At 45.7% G+C, this 14,994-nt stretch overlaps 1 protein-coding gene across 1 annotated transcript in view; it reads left to right on the forward strand.

The window, feature by feature from the left end:
- The first annotated feature begins 4,942 nt into the window (after positions 1–4,942).
- The window catches only part of GEMIN8 (gem nuclear organelle associated protein 8), an 89,638-nt gene continuing 79,586 nt past the window's right edge, over positions 4,943–14,994 (forward strand). The window contains exon 1 of the mRNA XM_069757742.1: positions 4,943–4,967. The gene's annotated coding sequence lies outside the window, so the exon portion shown is untranslated. The remainder of the gene's footprint in view (positions 4,968–14,994) is intronic.

A 14,994-nucleotide genomic window follows, 5' to 3' on the forward strand; every position in this document is an offset into this window, starting at 1 on the left:
TGTGCCTGGACTGCAGGATTGGACAGGTGTATCTGCTAATTGCAAAACTGACTGGGGTATATAGCTTTGCAGGACTCTTTAGTCCCTACCAGTTGTCCATTGTTCCTTTGGAAGTGTTGGTCCTGCCTGGCCTCTCCTGCTTGCTGCCAATTCAGCAAAGTTAAGTGTTTGCTTCATTTTGTTTTAGACGCACTGCTGTGTTTATTTTCTGTGCTATCTAGTTTCAATTTTGTTCCTGCTAGACTGTGCCTGATGTTTTTCTCAGTCTAGTTGGATTCGCTGGAGTTGCAGATATACTCTCCACATCTTTAGTTAGGTGGTGGAGTTTTTGTATTTTTCTGCTGTGGATATTTTTTGTAGTGTTTTATGCTGACTGCATAGTATCCTGTACTTTCCTTTCCTTTCTAGGTAGAAGTGGCCTCCTTTGCTTATCCCTGTTTTCAGTCTGCGTGTGTCTTTTCCTCTCCTACTCAGTCATTATTTGTGGGGGGCTGTCTATCCTTTGGGGGTCTACTCTGAGGCAAGAGAGTTTTCCTATTTCCATCTTTAGGGATATTTAGTCCTTAGGCTGTGTCCAGGTGTCTAGATCTGGTTAGGCACACCCCACGGCTACTTCTAGTTGCAATGATAGGATCAGGGTTTGCGGTCAGTATAGTTACCACTGCTCCAGCGAAGGTCATTTCATGCTGCTCCAAGGCCACCTGATCATAACAGACAACGATGTCAAGGACGGACAAGGAGGAGGAAGATGTGGAGAAAGATGTTGAGGATAGCCGAGGACGATGTCGAGGAGGGGGACGATGATGAGGACATCCAAGGAGGAGACCATCAGACCAGACGAGTAAGAGGACGATGTTGAGGACGGACGATAAAGAGGAGAAAAATTTCAAGGACGGACGAGAAGGATGTTTAGGACAGCCGAGGAGGAGGATGTTGAGGAGGGGGACGATGATGAGGATGGCCAAGGAGGAGACAGTACCAAACGAGGAAGAGGACGATGTCGAGGACGGACAAAGAGGATGATGTCGAGGACGGACAAGGGGGAGGAAGACGATGTCAAGGACGGACAAGGAGGAAGACGAGGAGGAAGACTGTCGAGGATGGACGAGGATATTGAAGATGGAGGAGGATGTCGAGGACAGCCAAGGAGGACAACTATGTCGAGGATGGATGAGGAGGACGACGATGTCGAGGACGGACGAGAAGGACAAAGATGTTGAGGACGGACAAGGAGGAAGATGTCGAGGCTGGAAGAGGAGGACGTCGAGGATGGCTGAGGATGAGGATATTTAGGACAGCCAAGGAGGACGATGTCAGGGAGAGGGACGATGACGAGGACTGCCAAGGTGGAGACCGGCAGACCAGACGAGGATGACGATTTCGAGGACAGACGAGGAGGATGATGATGATGTCAAGGTTGGACGAGGAGGAAGACGATGTCAAGGACGGATGAGGAGGAAGAGGAGGATGTCAAGGATGGATGAGGAGGATGTCGAGGACTGAGGAGGATGTCGAGGATTGAGGAGGAGGATGTCGAGGACAGCCGCGGAGGATGTTGAGGACAGCCGAGGAGGATGTTGATGGCCAATTCTATTTGCTAGTGATGCAATCAATTTCTCTTAGCTTATTAAAAGTTATGTCAAAAAGTCAATTGATCTTCCTTCATTCCATCATGTATAGTATAGAGCCCAATATCTTTCCTTTAATCACACCCAAAGGTTTGGTGCAGAAAAAAGAATGAGTGGAGGTGCTGAATGGACTGTCACGAGGGTGTCACGTTCCCCTGGAAGACCTTGAGTTAGATGGTCAGGTAATGAATCGCAAGTCTTCTTTAGAGATGGTGTGATTCATGTCCTATTTTAAATGGATTTCCTTTCCTTCAGGGCTGAGAGTAACCCTTTCCATGGTGGCTGTTAACATACAGACTGGTTCTTCTCAGCTGCAACTGCTTATCATTTACTCCCTTTATATATACAATCTCTGGGAGTTTAGTCCTTGATGGTGAAATATTCATCTTCCTGTGCTGTCTGCTAAAAAGCTGAGGAGTTTGGGGTTGGAGAGATCTGAAGTTTGCTGAAGTGTCTGTCTTTTGGTCCCTATTCCCATTTAGTTTATTCCTCCCTGTCACTATCCTTCTCCCTATTGTTGGTGAGTGCTTTTGTATGATAGAGTCCATAAAAAAACAAGAAAAAAGCTGAATGGCACTAAGAAACAGGTGAGTACTCACTGTTTGAGCAGTCTTAGCAGAGTCCAGTAGGATGAGCTGAGTCGACAACCCCACAACGGTAATCCACTGGAATAAGGCGTGCTTGCTTGAAAAAACATGAGTGGAAATCCAAACAGGAAGAAAATAGCAGCACCACATAAGTCTTCCAGTAAAAAAACCTTTGTCCTTTATTTTAACAACGTGCTGTGGACATGGTTACAGAGGGCAGGATGATTGCAAGATGAACTGGTTAGGTTAACGGACTATGGCCGTTTCGTCGGGTATACGCTTCAAAGGGTCCATCCGCTGGACCCATTGATACGTATACCAAACGAAACGGCCGTATTCCATTAACCTAATCAGTTTGTCTTGCAATTATCCTGCCCTCTGTAACCATGTCCACAGCACGTTAAAATAAAGGACAAAGGTTTTTTTACTGGAAGACTTGTGTGGCGCTGCTATTTTTTTCCTGTTTGGATTTTGTATGATAGAGGTTTTCTGTTATCCCTGTTTTGTCTTTGTGTCTTATTTACCTTACATTTCTGTACCATGCCTCATGAGGTGGGGGAGGGGGCAGAGTAAGGTTGGAGACACGAGCCTCTCTACATTCAAGGGTACTCCCAGGACAGTGATAGTTAAGGTCCCAGCTTCCAGGGACAGTTTGAGGCCCCTGTTCCTTACTGAAGACCATCACAGCGTGATTAGGACAGGATGTTTACACCATCCTCCAATTAGATGAAGCCCATTAGAGGTCAGTTAGACCAGTACAGTTTGCCATTTGGTACTTACAGTTAACGGCTCTCCCTGTAGTACAAAGTTACTGACAAGGCTTCCATCAGCCATGTGCATACGTGGCCCATATGTATTAAATATCCAAGACACTCTGACCTCCACACCTTCCTGCCAAGAAATGCAGTTTAGAGACATTTTCTTCCAGTAAAAATTTGACCTTTTTTTTGTTTGTAAAAATCTTACACAAATAAGTATGTATTTTTCTACCACTACTACTGTCCCCAGTATCACTTTACAGGGTTATTTTCATTACAACTTTTAGAGGGCTACCACTAATCAGCCTCCTGGCTTCTTGCTTGCCAGGGGACTTTCCTGAATGACTGTCAAAATAGACAAGCAACATGGCCACACAATTGGCCCAAACTGTCCACTGTTACAAGCAGAGCTAGCTTTGTCTCTACAAGATCGTGAGAGGGCAGTGACAATCAAGCTGGTTGAATCCAGCAATCAGGTGAGCATGAATGTTGTCCTTGAGTTGCTATTTGCTGCACATTATTGTCTGCTATCTTTGGGGGACAGGGACATAGGGTAATTGAACAATTGATGATTGCTAATGTTGATTACCCATTGTGTAAACCTCCTCCCTGTGGGTGCCAACCAAAAGCAGGTACCACTGGTGGGGGTAGTCGGCCCTGCAAGCCCCGAAGTCAGCTGTTCTAATCCCGGCAAGCCAGCAAAAGGGTGAGACTGTATTTTGCATCATCTTGGGTATTTTGCTGGGACAGTTCTGCAGGTTATTGTCGGTTTGGTGGTTCAATAAAGTATTGCCACTTTTAAAATTGCGATTTTACCCTCACCCTGTGTTCTCTGAGTAGTATTAGGCCCACGGGAAAGGAGAGAGTGTTCAGTTTGATGAGCCCTGGTCCATGTGCCCACTGACTCCCCATGTCTCCACCCAGTGCTTTCAAACTCTATAGCAAAAAGCATACAAGAGCTGCACTACTTGATGGACTATTGTTCCTTGTTTAGGTTACCGACTACATCTGAAAACTATGGAATTAAAAAGCCCTCTGTTCTTAAGAATGGAGAGGAGTTTCAATAAAAAGATAAATTACGTTTTTTTTATGCTGTCACCTCAGGTCTATAAAGAATTGCTCTGGCAAGGTTAAGAATTCCTTGACTTGTATAAACACATTCTATTTTAGTAATGAAACACCATGTGAAATTCATTTGATTGGGAATAAAAAATAAGTAATAATATAACAACTTGAAGCACACTGCTGTGAAGATCAAGACATTATTGTATCAAGACGTGGCTAGAAGCATTAATGTATCAAGACGTGGCTATTAGCCCGAAGAGTGGCCTGGCCACCCCAGAACATCATCATTGTGATTTTCACAAAAAGAATGAGAAATGATAGTCGCATTTCCAAGAAATCTGAAATGCAAAGGACTCGAAAAGAAATCAAGATGAGAATTAACAAAAATACTCAACTACCTAAAAAGGAATTTGAGATAAGTCACAGCCTCTTAGGAAATAAGAAGATAACTAGAAGATGCTGAGAAGTTACAGGAGAATTAGAAGGCTATCGAAGTGGTTTCCTGCACTGACCCAGTCTATATAGAACACCTATAACATTATATATATATATATATATATATATATATATATATATATATATATACAGTAAGGACCAAAGTTTGGACACACCTCATTTAAAGATTTTTCTGTATTTTCATGACTATGAAAAGTTGTTTCACACTTTTTTGTTAAGTATATAATTCCACATGTGTTAATTCAGGGTATGTGCACACAGAAATTTTCCTGACAAAAACCGGACATTTCTGCCAGAAATCAGCATGCGTTTTTACCGCGATTTTGACACGTTTTTGACAGGGCAGAGCAAAGTACGCCTGCGCCGGAGCCGTGGCTGAAGATCAGAAGAGGACGTCTTGTAATGAAGATGGGAGGCGCCGCAGCGGACCGGAGACACCCATCCGACCAGACCAGCAGCGGGACCGCCCCTGGGTGAGTATAATCTAACGTCTTTTTCTCCTCTTTCAGGTAACATCGGGGGCTTATCTACAGCATTACAGAATGCTGTAGATAAGCCCCTGATGCCGGTGAGCTTACCTCACCCGCGATTTTCGGGGTGACAGGTTCCCTTTAAAACCTTAATTGCAACATGTATGTTCATTTCAACTGTAGTAAACCTGCAGGACAAAATGAAGCATTGCAGTTTTTACTATTTTTGTGTCATGCCAAGTTCTACATAAGGCCCCCACAGGCTAGCCGATTCAGAATTACATGAGGGTCCCATTTTGATAACCAACGGTGTATTTTTTTATTTTTATTTTTTTTTGGGGGGGGGTTTATTATAGTCTCCCATTCTAAATGTGAAGAATATTTATATTGTTTGTGTGCCAGGGACATTATTTTAATATTGTAAGACTGAGGGTATGTGCACATGTTGCGGATTTGGCTGTGGATCCGCAGTGGATTTGACACTGCGGATCTGCAGCAGGTTTCCATGCGGTGTACAGTACCATGTAAACCTATGGAAAACCAAATCCGCAGTGCACATGCTGCGGAAAATTCTACGCGGAAACACTGCGTTTTTTTTTCCGCAGCATGTCAATTCTTTGTGCAGATTCCACAGCGGTTTACACCTGCTCCATAATTAGAATCCGCAGGTGTAAAAACGCAAGCGAAATCCGCACTAAATACGCTATAAATCCGAAGGCGTTTTACCTACGGATTTTTAAGAATCTGCGCGGAAAATCAGCACACGAATCCGCAACGTGTGCACATACCCTAAAGAGCCCAGTTCAGACAGAGAGTGCTATGAAGATTGTACGTTTTATACAAAAGAGCCCTCTATTACATATGTAGTGGAAAAGCCAATTACTCCATTACATGCAAGATTTGCTACTTATCAAGGGCCTTAAAACAGCGTAAATTACACAATGTGCAACAGTTTTAAAAACGTTGGCAAGACACACCATCAGCAAAAAACAAACAAAAACCCCTCAGCAAATAATAAAATCTCCCTAATATATTTAGAACGCAGCAAATATATAGTGCTTAAGGATATAGAAGTCAGAATACTAGTATAATCGCATCTGTAAGGATTTATTAAAGTCATTTTCCCCCCAATGTACGAGGAAAAAAAAGGGACTGATTTCATCAGTGGTTTGGGAGTTTTCACCGTCAGTGACTTTTTAAAAAAATATTTATTTTCTTTAAGCAAAATAGAAAATTGCCGCTGGGGCACTCAGGCAAGCAGGAGGGCCCACTCGCGGTCGGGGAAACTGGCACGCTGCGGGGTCCATTGGTCAGGGGTCCGGGTGCCAGCACAGGCGCATATGCTGGTACCGAGTCCTCCCTTGTGTTTTAAAGTAGTAATACTCACCTCTCCTCGTCCCCCGCAGGCCACAGGTCTAGTCTCTTCTGCTTCTTCTGACTTTCAGACGTCTCAGGGCAGAGGGCGTGGTGACGTCACTATAGCACGCCATCTGTGCTGAGCATTAGACAGCCAGAAAAGGCTGGAGACACTGGAGCTGCGGAGAGTGGAGCTGCAGTCAGCGGGGAACGTGAGGTAAGTATTTGATTATTTATTTTTTTATGTATGGAGCATTATATGGGGCCCATTATTTTGTATGGAGCATTATATGGGGTCCATTATTCTGTATGGAGCAATATATGGGGCCAATTATTCTGTAGGGACCATTATATGGGGCCCACTATTATGTATGGAGCATTATATGTGGTCAATTATTCAGTACAGAGCATTAAATGGGACCCATTCTGTATGGAGCACTATATGGGACCCATTTTCTATGGAGCATTATATGGGGCCCATTCTGTATGGAGCATTATGTGGGGCCCATTATTTTATATGGAGCATTATACAGGACCCATTCTCTATGGAGCATTATATGGAGACCATTCTGTATGGAGCATTATATGGGACCCATTCTGTATGGAGCACTATATGGGACCCATTTTCTATGGAGCATTATATGGGGCCCATTCTGTATGGAGCATTATGTGGGGCCCATTATTCTGTATGGAACCCATTCTGTGTGGAGCATTATTTGGGGTCCAATATACTGTATGAAGCATTATATCAGGCCCATTATTCTATATGGAGCACTATATGGTGCCCATAATACTGTATGGAGGACTATACTTTCCAGTCTAAAATTAAAACTTTTGAATTACCCCAAGGCACGCACTGTGTGCTGCGAAGATTCGCCGGTTTCTGAGCGATAGTACAATTTACAACAGATATCACTCATGTAATGTAAGAATTGAAATCTGGCATTGTAGAGCAATCTTTTTTTAAATAACTGCAACGTTTGTCCTACACATTACAGTAGAAATAGATCATACACACACAAAAGTGACATCATTGCTATCCGGGATTTTCACACACTTGTACGAGCGATTTTGATCCATGACAAGTCAAAAAACACATTACAAAAAATAATTTTCTGATATATATTTTTTTTACCCAAGAATAGAACACCCCACCCCTCCCCCCCACATAGTCTATAATATAGGTGTAAGAAGAGATGGATAACAACGGATGGCAGAGGCGCAGAACGAGGATTCCATTTTCCACATCTTGGGGCTGAAGGAAAGCTCATCACACCGACGGTAAATGGAGAATACAGGGGTGAGGGGTCTTCCACATTACCCTACCCTGTGTCATCACCCCCCTACGGTCTCTGCTGCTTCCCGCACCACAACCAGCTCGGGGCCAATAGGACTCACAGGTCCCCAGTAGTCATTATGTTGACTATCTCCGTAATTTTTAGTACATTTTATCATATCTATATTCACCCATGAGAATATCTTGTATTAATAACCATTAGGGTGGGAAGTGACAGGGTGCTGTCGTGGCTCATTAAAAGGGCATTACCGGTAAGTAATCCGGCTTTTTACCCTTCGCCACGACAGCACCCACTTTGAGAGATTTTCAGAGAACCTTCACCTGGGTGGGATTACCGTACTAAGGACGGCTCTCCCGAATGCCAAGTCAGATGCAGAAGACAGATCAAGTCTATAATGTCTATAGAAAGTCGAGGGTGACGACCAGGTTGCGGCCTTACATATGAGCTCGATGGAGATGTCTTTATTCTCCACCCACGAGGATGATACAGCCCGAGCTGAATGTGCTTTCACTCCCTCTGGAAGATCTTTGCCTTTTGATAAGTATGCAAGATGGATAGCCTCTCTGATCCAACGGGACAAGGTAGCTTTCGTGACACCGTGGCCTTTTCGGTGACCCTGAAAAGATACAAACAGAGCCCTACTCTGTCTGCAGGACTGGGTTCTCTCTATGCAGCTTAGGACTGCTCTTTTTACGTCCAACATATGTAGCTTCTCTTCCTCTGGATTTAGTGAATTATCATAAAAGGAAGGCAGGAAAATTTCCTGAGATCTATGGTACTTTGTCGCTACTTTAGGGAGATATGATGGATCTTGTTTGAGAACCACTCTGTCCTGATATGTCATTAAGAATGGAGGGTCTATGGAGAGGGCTTGGATGTCTCCTACTCGTCTGGCCGATGTTAAGGCTATCAATAAAGCTACCTTGTATGTGACATTTTTTAGAGGGATAGAATCTAAAGGCTCAAAAGGAGGTCCAGTTAAGGCGTCTAGAACTAGATTTAAGTCCCAACGTGGTAGACGTGGGACATGAACCGGAGTACATCGTTCACATGCTCTAACAAATCTTGCTATCCATCTATTACCCGCTATGTTAGCACTATAGAGGGCTCCTAGGGCAGACACTTGAACTCTCAAGGTATTAACCGATAATCCCATCCCATGACCTTTTTGTAAAAATTCAAGGATGGCTTTAATAGGAACCTTGTTAGAGAAGGGTTCGGTATAAAAGTTAAGAAATTTCCTCCATACTCTGGTATATATAAGAGTCGTGGATCTTTTCCTACTTAACAGTAAGGTATTAATCAATTCTTGTGAGAACCCTCTTAATGTTAGAATCTGCCTCTCAAATTCTACGCCGTAAGGTGGAGTCTCTTTACTCGTGGATGGTAGAATGGACCCTGAGACAAGAGGTCTGGTGTCATTGGCAGAGTCCAGGGATCGCAAACTGACATCGCTCGAAGACAGGAGAACCAGGGTCTCTTTGGCCAAAACGCAGCTATTAATATTACTTTTGCTTTTTCTTCTCTTATTTTCTTGATTACCATTGGAAGTAGCATCATTGGTGGAAAAGCGTAGGCCAGATCGTATTTCCATGGATACTGGAGAGAGTCTATTATATCTGGATGATCTGACACATTCAGGGAAGCAAACATCGGTACCTGCCTGTTGTTCCTGGTCGAAAATAAATCTATCTGCGGAAGGCCCCATATGTCCACTATCTTCCTGAATATCCGAGGATTGAGAGTCCATTCTCCCTGGCAAAGCGTGTGGCGACTTAGGAAGTCGGCTTTTAAATTTTCTACTCCTCTGATGTGTAGAGCCGTGAGTGAAAGTAAATTGGGTTCTGCTAGCTCAAAGATGTCTGCTGCTTAACACATCAAACTTCCTGATCGCGTTCCGCCTTGCCGATTTAAATATGCGACCACTGTTGTGTTGTCCGACAGGATTTTGACATGAGACCCTCGGAGCTGAGGAAAGAAAAAATTTAAGGCATAATAAACTGCATTTAGTTCCTTCCAATTTGAGGAGTGCTGAATTTCTAAAGAATTCCAGCGACCTTGGGCTATATTTTGGTCTAGATGGGCCCCCCACCCTTCTGGACCTGCGTCGGTAGTGAGTATTTTAGAGGACCTTATTGTCCATGAGACTCCTCTGGACAAATGGTCTTTATTTAACCACCAAAGAAGAGATTGAAGCACGTCATCAGATAAGGTGATCTTAGTATTTGGATGACCCTGGCAATGTGTTTGAGCATGAAGTATCTGGTGTTGTAAAGCCCTAGTATGGAATTGGGCCCATTGCACCGCAGGAATACAGGAGGAGAGAGACCCTAAGAGAGACATGGCATCTCTAAGAGAAATGTGAGGCCTAGATCTTGCCATAGTGACTTTTGAAATTATGGTAGATTTTTTGGATTCTGGTAAGAGACATTTTTGACTTACAGTGTCCAAGACTAGTCCTAGGAAGGACTGAAGAGTTTCTGGATGCTGCCTTGATTTTTTGAAGTTTACAATCCAGCCTAGAGCCTGTAATGATGAAATGGTATTAGACAAGCGTTCTTCACACAGATGCTGAATTACCAATTATTAGGAAATCATCTAAATAGGGCACAATTAGCGTGTCCTGATGACGTAGATAGGCCATCACCTCTAGCATGACTTTCGTGAAAATTCGAGGGGCTATAGAAAGGACAAATGGCATGGCCGTAAACTGGAAGTGATGGATCCGGCCGTGTAGGTTTACTGCCACCCTGAGATATTTTTGGTGGTCTGCATGGATTGGAAGATGGTAATATGCATCCTTTAAATCCAGACCCGTCATAAAGCACCTAGGAAACAAAAGTTTAATAGTAGATCTTATTGATTCCATTTTAAAGGTGTTTTTATACAAAAAGGAATTTAGTTTCTTCAGATTTATTATAGTCCGAAAAGTACCATCAGGTTTTGAAACCATAAATAAAGGGGAATAAAATCCCCTCCCTTCCTGATTTTTTGGTACTTCGACGAGAACATTCTTAGCCAAAAGGCTCAGAATTTCTAACTGAAGCGCTTCTTGTTGATCCGGCGCTTTCAGTGATGTTAAGATAAATTTATCTCGTGGTAATTTAAAGAAATCTAATCTTAGTCCAGATCTTATTAGACGGAGGATCCATTGATTTGAAGTTATGTTTTCCCACTGATGATAAAAATATTTAAGTCTCCCACCAAATGGGATCTCTCTACTGATGGTATCTACCACGTCTAGATGTCTCAGGGTTACTGTATAAGGCACCTTTCGGTTTTGCTTCCTTTGACTCCCAACGGTCTTTCTGTGGCTCGTACGGCCTCCTCCTGTTAAATGGCCGTCTTCTAAACGCTCTCCTATAAGAAAGAAGAAACTGTTTAGGAAAGCCCTTCCTTCTCTCTCCTGCTTTATTCAGTAGGTCATCCAAGACCTTCCCAAACAGGAACTCACCCTGGCATGGGATTGAACATAATCTGGATTTCGATTGTACATCTCCCCTCCATCCTTTTAACCATAGGGCTTGGCGAGCCGCATTGACCAGACCTGCTGACCTCGCCGCCAACCGGAGGGAATCCGCTGAAGCGTCGGCTAAAAATGCTGCAGCACTCCTGATTAGAGGCACAGTTTGGAGAATTTTTTTCTCTTGCCACCTTGCCCTTTACTTGCTGCTCCAGCTGGTCTACCCAGACTAGTAGAGACCTGGCTGTGCACGTGCCTGATATTGCTGGCTTAAAGGCTCCTGTATTTGTCTCCCAAGATCTTTTGAGGAGAGCTTCTGTTTTACGGTCTAATGGATCCAGTAAAACTCCCGCATCTTCTACCGGAAGGGAGGACTGTTTTGAGGCTGACGCCACTGCCGCGTCCACTTTAGGGACTTTGGACCACACCGCCAAATCCTCATCACTAAAGGGGTAACGCCTTTTAGAAGATAATGGGAGAAACCCTTTCCCTTGTTTGTCCCATTCCTTCTTAACAAGGTCCTTAATAGTGGTATTGACCGGGAAGGCACGGCGTTTTTTCTGGCCTAGTCCAGCAAACATTATATCCTGTACCGACCTAACCTCCTTAGTATCCGGACACCCCATGGTGTTCCTAACGTATTTTACAAGGTTATCTATGCTGTCGACAGGAAAACATGAACCGCCTTCATCCTCAGAAGAGCTAGGGGATGATCCTGAGGTATTAGAGGATCGGATAAGGCCCTCTTCAGATTCTGAACTGGAGACGGGAGAGTGGTGCTTACTTCCATGTTTTTTATGAGATTTCGCTCCGAGAGACTGGATCTCCTGTCTTATCATGGAACGGATGTTTGTGGCCGTAACAGCCGCCTCATCCTGTAAGGTCTGTTTAATACAGGTCTGACACAACCTCTTGGGATACGTGTCGGGCAGGGGTTGCATACACAGGGCACACTGCTTATGCCTAGATTTACTGGTCTTCTTAGCCTAAAGATACCGTCACACTAGACGATATCGCTAGCGATCCGTGACGTTGCAGCGTCCTCGCTAGCGATATCGTCCAGTGTGACAGGCAGCAGCGATCAGGCCCCTGCTGTGCTGTCGCTGGTCGGGGAAGAAAGTCCAGAACTTTATTTGGTCGCTGGACTCCCCGCAGACATCGCTGAATCGGCGTGTGTGACACCGATTCAGCAATGTCTTCACTGGTAACCAGGGTAAACATCGGGTAACTAAGCGCAGGGCCGCGCTTAGTAACCCGATGTTTAACCTGGTTACCATCCTAAAAGTAAAAAAAAACAAACACTACATACTTACCTACAGCCGTCTGTCCTCCAACGCTGTGCTCTGCACTCCTCCTGTACTGGCTGTGAGCGTCGGTCAGCCGGAAAGCAGAGCGGTGACGTCACCGCTCTGCTTTCCGGCCGCTGTGCTCACAGCCAGTACAGGAGGAGTGCAGAGCACAGCGCTGGAGGACAGACGGCTGTAGGTAAGTATGTAGTGTTTGTTTTTTTCTTACTTTTAGGATGGTAACCAGGGTAAACATCGGGTTACTAAGCGCGGCCCTGCGCTTAGTTACCCGATGTTTACCCTGGTTACCGGCATCGTTGTTCGCTGGAGAGCTGTCTGTGTGACAGCTCTCCAGCGACCAAACAGCGACGCTGCAGCGATCCGGATCGTTGTCGGTATCGCTGCAGCGTCGCTAAGTGTGACGGTACCTTAAGGGGAGAGGTAGAGAAGGAGGGGATCAGCTTATAGGTAGAGGATTATAGACACTCACCCAGTGAAGCTATTGTCATACCGGTCTTGGAGGTGAAGCCGCTGTGTGGGGTGTGAGTAGATGAGTATCTCTACTCTTCGTCTTGGTCCTGGAATGAGTGTCAGATCCTGCCATGGAACGACCACTCTTCTTTGCAGACGATCTAGCGCTGCTTTTTTCAGTGCTATCTTCCACCATAGGTGGGAGCTCCTCATGTGCCGGGGACAGCATGGTGAGCGATCTGCTCGGCGTCCCCGGCCTGCATTTGTAATGCGCGGGTTTTTTTTTTTTCCCGTGCTCCTGCCGCAAACCGGAAGTGTACCAATCACTTCCGGTTCAATGGATTAGTGCGGACTTACCCGCGCGATGCAGCCGCCACCGCCTCTACAGCGTCGCTGGCGGCCGACGATACCCAACACCTGGGCCCTCCATAGGCCGGGTTCGATCACCCGGAACCTGCCGGATCTCCACAGACGAGGGGGGAGGATGCGTGCAGTGGCTCCCCCGCCGCTGGTTCCGACGCCGCAGCCCCTGCTGTCCCCACAGGATCACACAGGCGGGTGCACAGGCGTCAGGTAATCCTGGAGGTGCTCCAACCACCTCCTCTGTAGGAATCCCGGGATTTCCGATAGGAACAGGAAACCAACTGAGGAGAGGGGGACCGCCCTTTTGTCTCTGTAGGTTTCCTGTTCCTATGGGCGGGTCCATCTCTCAAAGTGGGTGCTGTCGTGGCGAAGGGTAAAATATGAGATTACTGCATCTTTTTTTTAACAAGAAAACCGCTCGTTAAAAGTGTGTCTGAGTGTATGTGCCCACGATCTGGAGTTGCTGCGGGTATGACGCTGCGTATTTGTGTAGCGTCCAAATGTGACAGCATAGTGGATGGGATTTCTAGAACTCCCACATCTACTATGCGACCACAAAACGCCCGCGGCTTCCCTGCGGAGACGGACATGTGGGGTGTCTCTCCAGACTGCAGAATGTCTATTTCTCTTGTGGAGACGATAGCTTTCACAAGAGAAATAACTTCAAGGCAGGGTGCCCACGATCAGGAAGTAGCAGCTCATGTCCGCTGCGTGCAAAGCACTGTCTATTGAACACAGGTGAATCCGCATGGGTTCACTGAACCGTACAGATTCACAGCGCCTAAGGCTATGTGCACACAGTCAGTAAGCGCTGTGGGTTGTACACTGCATGTCAGATGTGACAGCATAGTGGATGGGATTTCAAGAAATCCCATGCTCACTATGCATCCAGACACACCGCGGCTCACCTGCAGAGACGGACATGAGGTGCGTCTTTCCAGACTGCAGCGTGTCAATTTATCTTGCAGATATACACAGTCTCCGCAAGATACATATCACCTGTACAGTGTATTGGACAAGGTGAACCCCCCACAGTTCAGTGATCACATGCGGAATCACCTGCGTCCAAAGAACTGCCAATTACAGAACTACTGCACATACCCTAAAGAGAAATTAAAATGCTGTGGTCTGGAGAGACGCGCCACATGTCAGTCTCCCCGGGTGAGTTGTGGGCATCTGTAGACATCCACTATGCTGTCAGGCTACGTTCACATTTGCGTTCTGCCGGGCGCAGCCGCGGCGACGCATGCGTCATGCGCCCCTATATTTAACATGGGGGCGCATGGACATGCGTTGCATTGCGTTTTGTGACGCATGCGTCTTTTTTGGCGCACGCGTCAGGGCGCAGAGGACGCAGCAAGTTGCATTTTTTTTGCGTCCAAAATCATGCCAAAAAAGGACGCATGCGTCACAAAACAATGCGTTTTGCATGCGTTTTGGTTTGTGTTGTGCGTTGCGTCGCCGACGCAGCACCGCACAACGCAAATGTGAACGTAGCCTAACATCTGGATGCTGCATAAATACGTAGTGTCCAACCCGCAGCATCTCCTGATCGTGGGCACACACGGTTCAGCGCTTTGGAGTCAGCAATCATGCACTGTTACTTCTGGATTGTGTGCACCCGGCCTTAATGTTCCCATGGTCAGTAACTGCTGCGGGTTGGACACTGCGTACATCCTCAGCGGCCAGATGTTACAGCAAAGTGGATATATATCTTTCCTGTACCATAGTGGATAGGACTCCATGTCTACTATGCGTGCAGGGACAACTGTGGATCACCTGCGCAGACGGAC

This window comes from Ranitomeya imitator, chromosome 3 (genome assembly GCF_032444005.1).
Source record: "Ranitomeya imitator isolate aRanImi1 chromosome 3, aRanImi1.pri, whole genome shotgun sequence".
NCBI classification, from domain to species: domain Eukaryota; kingdom Metazoa; phylum Chordata; class Amphibia; order Anura; family Dendrobatidae; genus Ranitomeya; species Ranitomeya imitator.